The following is a 6,938-nucleotide window of genomic DNA, read 5'->3' on the forward strand; positions in this document are numbered from 1 at the left end:
TTCACATGGCCATTTCATCCCCCTTCCCTCCCCAATGGAATGGTATATACATATGTACAAGAGTGTATAGTTATGTTCCCTTTAACTTAACCACTTCAAAACAGGACACTTTCACCCCCAGGCCAATTTTTAGCTTTTAGCGCTGTTGCACTTTAAATGACAATTGCGTGGTCATGTACTCATATGACATTGTTATAATTGTTTTCACACAAATAGAGCTTTCTTTTATTGGTATTTAATCATCACTGGGTTTTTATTCCTTGCTAATAAAACAATAAAGACCAAATATTTGTAGAAATAAAAAACTTGTTTTTCTTAGTTTTTTTTATAACATTTTGCAAATAAATAATCTTTCTTGTCAAAATGTAGGCCAAAATGTATGCTACTGCATTTCTTTGGTGAAAATAACCCAGATACGTGTATATTATGGGCGCATTTGGTGGGATGGTCAGTGGGTGGCCCTGGGGAATGTTTGACGGTCTGGCCCTGGGAACCCAGACCTAAAGCTGTGTAAGGGGCCCTGTAACAAAATGGTCCGTGGGACCCAGAGGCTCTTGAAGGGTGTGGGGTACTCCTGTTTCAGCTTCACTGATGACTCTTGTGTCTAAAGTCATCCTATGTCCACTAGGGGCATAGGATGACTGAGAAATGATATCTTGGACTACATGAGATGGGGCAGTAATGATGATTCACAATGTATTCCAGGATATCTTGAAATATTACTGTTTGTTCATTCTGAACCCAACAAGAGTGACTCATTCAATGTGGGAACATAGACTGTTAGGGGGTTAATGTCGTCTGCTACTGTGATGTAAATTAACCTTAGTATGGCTCCTAAGAACCTTTCATTGTGTTATGCTAATTGACACTGTATTGTGTGAAAGTTCTATTGATGATAGATGTGTGTTGTGAGTTAGCACAGTCTAAAGGTCAGATGTCTGACTTGTCAGCTGTAGTTAATTAGCTCATGTAGATTATGTCTACTAAAGGAATGTGTATTGAGGGGGGCGTGTTAGGAACCATTGTATGATGTTGTGGGTGGAGTGTGTCATTGTCCATTTGATTACTGCAGTATTCTTTTTGTGTGTATATAAGAGCCTGCCTTCTCAATAAAGATTGTCTATTCGTTTGAACCAGAGAACAGAGCTGTGTGTCTCGTTTCTGGGGAAAATCCGTATGGGTCGTGGTCGCCGGATTGTGGAGTGTCGATAAGCTGTCTTGGGTTCGGAATGGAATATCTTAAATGGTGTTAACCCCTGTCCCATTTGGGGTTCCGTTACAGGTCCCAACATTTCTGATGGCTGCCCTGGGCACAGAAATGATACTGCCTTCCTAAACTTGCAGTGAATTCAACTTGTTTCAAACACAGCACAGGTTTACTCCTAGTACTAGTGTGCATTATGCCTGTCTGTGCTTTATTCCAAAGATTTATTTTTTCATATGAAGGTCACAAAAGTTATTTAAGTAAATGAAAGAATTATTGTTACACATTACAATTAAGAACCATCTCCAGGAACCAGATGTACACCTAGTAACACTTTTAGCAATGGGAATGGAAGAGACTGGTCACAAACATTAAAGGAGTTGTAAATGAAATTTTATTTTCACCTAATGCAATCTATGCATTAAGGTGAAAAAACATCTGGTGTTGCCGCCCCCCCCCCACCCGATCCCCCGTTTTACTTACCTGACCCGTCGAAAGTCCCGCGTGGTCCCGAGATCCTCTTCGCCGCTCAGCCTGTCCGCTGTTTGGCTAGAGCGGATGGATTAAGAGCAGCGCAGCCATTGGCTGGCACTGCTGTCAGTCACATCCAGTGACACGGCTCGCCGAGGGGCGGGGCCGAGTGATACAGTGAGCGGCTATGGCCGCTCGCTGTATCACGGGAGCACGCCTGCAATTACTCACTACCATGCAAGCTCTCGCATGACTGTGGTCAGTAATTGCAGGGAGGACCAGAGACAGCCGTCAAGGGACCCCAGAAGATGTGGATCTGGGCCACTCTGTGCAAAACGAACTGCACAGTGGAGGGAAGTATAACATGTTTGTTATTTTAAAGGAAAAAAATCCTTTACAACCGCTTTAACCTGTTAAATAGTACTTTTAACGAGGCCGCTAAGTGACCAACATAGCAAGCCACTTGTTTCAGGGGCATTTGTGCAGGCTCGCTCCTGAGCCGGCTTTCTGTGTTCATAGACAAACAGAGCGCTGCTCATCTCAGTATCCTGCTTCCTCCTCACTGGCTGAAATTGGCAGCAGCAGGGGCTAATGACTCCCGCTGTTGTCTCTGAGCCAATGAGAAGGGAGAGAGCCGATTGTACATTGCTGGATTTGGTAAGTATAAGGGGGAGAATGCCTTTAGAACCACTATACATGTGATTGCTGAATTTGTTGTCTTTTTTGGGTGATCCATCCAGTAGGTCAGTTTTTTTCAACTTTCTTTTTTACAGACCAAGCTGTCCAAATAAATTAGCAGTTAGAGGACTGAGACAAACCATTTACCACTTACAGGGATGCTTACAATGATCAAATTGTATTTATTTATGTAAAACCTTTATTAAAAACCTTTATTTAAAAAAAAAAAATGGTTTCTGTAACTGCCCAAAAATGTTGCTGGAGCTAGGCTTTAATTTGTTATTCACTTATATAAAGTCCATCTAAATCTACTAGTCCATTTAACACCACCTTCTCCAGACAATGTAGTTATCCAAGGATGTCTCCATTGCCCCTCCAGCCAGAGTGGAGACACCCTAAGGCTGGGCTCACACTTATGCAAAGCGAGACTTTGCATGTGATTTGCACCGCATTGCTGTGCACATCACATGTAATGTCTGTGCGATACGAATTCAGACATACAATTTGTATGGTTGAAACCGCATTTGCACCAAAATGGGGCAGGACCCTTTTTTTTGTACGCACTGGAATCGTATCGCATGGGTGTTCAGACACATGTGATCTGATTCCATACAATTTTACAGTTTGCACTGCGTTCTGTGAACCGATTTGGGGGTGTCACTAACCTTAAATATTGACACCCACAGTGGTTTGCAGAGTGCCTGCGATTCAGATGTGATGCAGGAACCTGCACAGGAATCGCTGTGGTTCCTGCATCACACCAGTGTGAACTTAGTCTAAAGCGTCGCACACACCACTAGCTGGATTGAATGAAAAAAAAAAACAGCTCAGGTCGGAGCTGCTATACTAACAATCTGATGTTGGTACATCAATCTCCCCTGCAGTTCTATTGTGTTCTGACAGGGGGACAGCCCCCCTGCCATAACACTCTAGGCAGCAGTCTCAGCCATTGAGAGCGACGAGAGCACTGATCAGGAGCTGATTGGCAGACCTTATTCGGTCATTACCCTTCGACAGAAGCCAGCTAGCTGCCATACACACAGGCCGAATGTTGGCCAGTTTCTATTGAACCGCCCGATGCCGCCCAACATTCGCCCCGTGTGTACCAGGCTTAAGACATGGTGTTACTGGCCAGAACACCAAGTAAAAATAAAGGAAAAAAAGCAAAAAATAAATAAATAAAAATTTACGTAAGCACCACATATAAGGCTTGGTAAGCTGCAATATAATACATTTTTGTTTTTGGGTTTAGATACACTTTAAGCTTGGATTTCCAGTTAGCCTAAATTAAGCAATTTGCCACACTAGTCTGCATAATTTATATTGCCCACAGACAAGAGATAATCCTCACAAGATCTGGCTGATTTTAGCCAGATAGTGATAAGATCATATCTATGGGTACTAGAAGACACTTCCAATTGAGGAAGTAGTAGAGGCACACACAGGCAGTGTTCATACAGCCGCCAGGAAAGGCAATCCACAGGTGTTATACCCCATACACACCATTGGAATTTCCGATGGCCTAAAATCCGATGAAATTCCGACCGTCCAAAACGCGGTGACGTAAAACACTACGACGAGCCGAGAAAAATTAAGTTCAATGCTTCCGAGCATGCGTCGACTTGATTCTGAGCATGCGTGGGTTTTTTCTCCGTCGAAGTTGCACACAGACGATAGGAATTTCCTATTGTTTTTTTTTTCATCAGAAAAAAATAAAACATGTTCTAAACACTGACGGAAAAAAAGTCAGATGGAGCGCACACGCGACCAGAATTTTCAATGAAAAAGGTCCATCTGACTTTTTTCATCGGAAATTCCGATCGTGTGTACGCGGCATAAGTGTAGTTCTATCCAAACTCCCTCCTCCATCTATATAAACGTGAACACATGGAGGTTCCATGTCATTAAGACGATGGCTCAGTGGTCAGAATATCAAACTCCCATCTCATGGATACAGCCAGCTTTAAAGTTGTTTCATAGAATTATCTTACCTAGGTGCTGCAATGGTCAATTCCAATTTGATGGAATCCAGACGTATTCACACTGAAGGTATCCGTCTTTGTAGCTGGAGGTACAGGATGATCCGCTGTCTTGGGTAAAAACTGCTTACAAACTGTAATGGGTTTCCTTTGTAGAATTGCCATGTATAATTGTTACCTTGTTAATGTAAAATGCAACGTTCATTGTCTGCATCTCCTCTTGTTTTCTTAAAATAATTGACCTTTTTTGACTTTGTATCAGCCTTTCATTCTTCTGTGTCTTGATCCCCTTTTGTATTTTACTATTACATTCTTCTTATTATTTTCTTCTTGCCTTTTTGTACCGTGTATTCGTTTTTCTTTCCGTCCATCCAGATATGTCAAATTTATAGTTCAGTATCCATAGCTTTCCCCTCCATTGGTCGATTCTCTCCTTACCTTTCTGTACCCATCATGACAAAGTTAGGGACATATCAGTACAAGTGTTGCTTGCGCATAGTTCTATATCAGCTATTGCTGGTTGTATTAGGATGTAAAACCACAAACTTGAGACAGGGGCATCCTCTCCCCACCCTTAGTTCCCTCCACCCTCCTGATCGCAGTTCCCTCCTCCATAGGCACTGAGGTCCATGAGTAAAGATTAGGGACAGTTGTTTAAGCAAGATAAAAATGAACACGTTACATGTTACTGTGCGTTTCAGAGTCAGTACAGAAAAGTTTCAAAGTTGTAGAAATATTTTAGCTGCTAATACGGCTATAGTCTTTAAAGGAAAGCAAAGTCTACCATCTAATTATTTATTTAGTTTTACTCTTAGTTATAAAAAGGAAATGTACATAAGTCAGTAAAATCATTTAATATTTGAGAGTTATGACATTGTAGTTGTCAGAAGTCAGCTCAATGTAATGTTAGAGGGCCAGATTCTCAAAAGAGTTACGCCGGTGTATCTACTGATACACCGGCGTAATTCGAAATTCCCGCCGGCGTATCATAGTTTTGTATTTACAAAACAAGATACGCCGGAATTAGGCTAGGATCCGACTGGTGTAAGTCACTTACACCGTCGGATCCTAAATGCAATACAACGCTGACCGCTAGGTGGCGTTTACGTTCAGGTCTCATTTGACTATGCTAATGAGCCTGATACGCCGATTCCCGAACGAATTTGCGTCGCGTACGACGTTTTCGTAAGCGTAAGGTTACCCCTGCTATATGAGGGGTAACCTTACGCCAGTCCGCCGTATGCCATGTTAAGTATGGCGTCGGGTCCGTGACGGCTTTTTCCGTCGGTTACGTCGTTTTCCTAAGTCGTTCTTGAATACGACTTTACGTCAACGACGCTCACGTCGGCGTCATTGACGTTTTCCGTCGTGAGCTGGAGCATGCGCACTGGGCTATTTTTCAACCCGGCGCATGCGCAGTTCAATCGGCACGGGGGCGCGCTTAATTTGAATACAAGCCGCCCCCTTTGAATTACGCGGCCATACGCCGGGCCATTTACACTACGCCGCCGCAAATTACGGAGCAAGTGCTTGGAGAATACGGCACTTGCTCCAGTAAGTTGCGGTGGCGTAGTGTAAATGCCTTACACTACGCCAACGCCGATTCTACAAGAATCTGGCCCAGAATATTTTTTTTAGGGTGAACCTCCGCTTTAAGTATATTCTTGTTTTGAAACGACATTGATTCTTTCTTAAAAACAGGAAGGGTGGAAGGGGGGGTGCAGTTTGCCATCTTCGCCCTGGGCACCAAATGACCTTGTCCCAGCGCTGCTCGTCCCCAACCAGGTGCAGGAGAGGGACTATCCAAACAGTCCTGGGTCAGAACCACACTGGCAGGTGAAGTATTATCGGTTAAAGCAAAGCATGGTGGGGACAAAATACAGTATTAGAAAAGTTGAACAAATCAGTCAGCTAACAAGGCCCCTGGACTTTGAAGGTGTCAGTAGAGTAACAACTAGAATAACTGATTGACCAAAATAAATTTAGAAATATAGAAAACAAATTTATTACAAAAGATAGATTAAAAAACATGAGATCGATACAATTCATATATCAATTGCTTCCTTTATACAGCATTTGTTCAGAGAAAACCAATTTACGTTCTACATGTTTCGCTTGGAGGAGCTTCTTCAGGAGATTATCATGGCGTCTAATATGCTGAGGGCAAACAAGAAAAAGGAAATGAATGTTCATGTTGAAACATTAAGATATAATAATGTTACATGTTGGCATAAACAATATGCAATTTGAACCGAATAAATGTTGGAATACAATCAAAATATGAAATATAAAGGGCATAGAAACATATTTTTCAGATCTGGGAGTAATGATGCAATAGAGAGCTTACCAAGTTCTGCGCAAAATTGCTTTTATTAGGTGAAACAATTGGAAAATAAATGTGATAAAAGCACTTGTTAGAAAGTGCAAGGTGACGCAGTTCCAGACCAATTTCAGTGAGACCTCAAACTGCTTGTAGATGGAGACAAAAAATATTCATATATTTAACCTAAAAAAGGAAAAGGTTGCAATGAAGAAAATGGATCCCAGCATACACATTGAACCCAGAGGGGGTTCAGAAGCGTTTTTTGACCAAGCTTAGCCTCAAG

The 6,938-nt window shown here is 42.2% G+C and overlaps 1 protein-coding gene across 1 annotated transcript in view; it reads right to left on the reverse strand.

The window, feature by feature from the left end:
* NFE2 (nuclear factor, erythroid 2) overlaps window positions 1-4,882 on the reverse strand; it is a 36,440-nt gene extending 31,558 nt beyond the window's left edge. The window contains exon 1 of the mRNA XM_040340745.1: window positions 4,345-4,882. The gene's annotated coding sequence lies outside the window, so the exon portion shown is untranslated. The remainder of the gene's footprint in view (window positions 1-4,344) is intronic.
* Window positions 4,883-6,938: the final 2,056 nt, after the last annotated feature.

The sequence above is a fragment of the Rana temporaria genome, chromosome 2, assembly GCF_905171775.1.
Source record: "Rana temporaria chromosome 2, aRanTem1.1, whole genome shotgun sequence".
Classification (NCBI taxonomy): domain Eukaryota; kingdom Metazoa; phylum Chordata; class Amphibia; order Anura; family Ranidae; genus Rana; species Rana temporaria.